Source organism: Suncus etruscus, chromosome 11, assembly GCF_024139225.1.
Source record: "Suncus etruscus isolate mSunEtr1 chromosome 11, mSunEtr1.pri.cur, whole genome shotgun sequence".
NCBI lineage: Eukaryota > Metazoa > Chordata > Mammalia > Eulipotyphla > Soricidae > Suncus > Suncus etruscus.
This window is the reverse complement of record NC_064858.1, coordinates 92,139,483-92,141,093: the sequence shown is the minus strand read 5'-3', so window position 1 is coordinate 92,141,093 and position 1,611 is coordinate 92,139,483.

Sequence of the window (1,611 nt, the reverse complement as noted above, 5' to 3'; positions counted from 1 at the left end):
GAAAGAAAGAAAGAAAGAAAGAAAGAAAGAAAGAAAGAAAGAAAGAAAGAAAGAAAGAAAGAAAGAAAGAAAGAAAGAAAGAAAGAAAGACAAAGAAAGAAAAAGAAAAAGGAAGGAAGGAAGGAAGGAAGAAAGGAAAGAAAAGGAAGATAAAAAATGAAAAGAAAATGAAAGAAAATAAAGGGGAAACATATTTAGTAGGTAAAATTAATGAAACAGCTCTCTGAATATGTATAGATATACTTTACAGCAATATTGAGTGGGAAGAAAAGACAAGTATGGCCTTTGTTATGGAAAATACTAAAAGCACTCAAACTAAATCCCAATATACTGATGAAAATAGGAGTAGTGAATAGGTAAAAACATGTGTGGGAAGAAGAATCCTTGACCTAAGCAGTTATAACTTTGGGCGGGGGGGAAGTGGAAGATTGTTTCTATAATGATACAAGTGTAGTGACAACTACAGCTTTGAGGGGAGCCACTCCCAGAGGCACTCAGGAGTTACTCCTGGTTTTTAGCTTATACTCTAGCGAGCTCAAGGTACCATATTCGATGTGGGAGATTGAACCCTGGTCAGCCACTTGCAGGGCAAAGGTGCTACCTTCTGTGCTATTTCTCCAGCCCTGACAACTACGTATGTATTACGATTACAATATCTGAAGTGATTGAGTAAAAGAGTGACACTTTGGGATGGGAGAAAGTACTACAGCAGTTAGGACACATGCATGAACTTCCATAGGGCTTAGTCCCAGCACCACATGATTTCCCCAAGTCCCAGCATCACCAGGTACAGCCTTAGAGGCCCCTAAGAATTGTTGAGATGGTCAACACCATTGATCTGGAGGTCATCCTCAGACCCTTGCATTGACCTGCATTGGCCAAGAATTACGAGGAAGAATTCCCAGCCTCCTGTTTGCGGGACCCAAAAATTACGTTGACGTTTTAGACTAAAACTGTTGGAGCTTCATCTCATTTTTGTCCTCTTTATTTCAATCTTTCAGATCTACTGCATTAAGAAGAAAAACTTATTGCAAGTCATGGCTGGTTCTTTGTGCCACCAGTGCCTTAAATAACTGGTTGTTTGCTTCCATGTAATTATGAAAACTGAAAGTTAGTCACAGTGGGAAATATTTAAAGTTGAAGAGAAAGAGTGGAAAAGAAGTCAAGGAATGCAAATAACTGTGTAATCTCACATAATCGAAACTTTCATTTAATTAGGCCAAATGCCACAAAATTGTCTCTTGAGAAATTTCCAGTTCATGCTGAGACTGTTCAAACCTATTGGAATCTTAGGTACAAACCCAGAAAAGATTTTGTAGAATAAGATACTTTATCTTAGTATCCTGGGCATAAATCTTGGTAAAGAAAGTGATAAAAAATGTTAAAAAATTTTTTAAATGTCCTATTAGAAAGGTTTCATTCAAATGCTAAAAGATTCTAATTGAAAGTGTGTGCTTGCATGCCAGTGTTCATAAATTTAATAGCTTCTAAATTTATTATGAATAAACAAAGTTCTGTTTTTAATTTTACTTATTTATTTTTGTTTTGGGGCCACACCTGATGATGCTCAGGGGTTACTCCTAGCTGTGTGCTCAGAAATCGCTCCTGGCT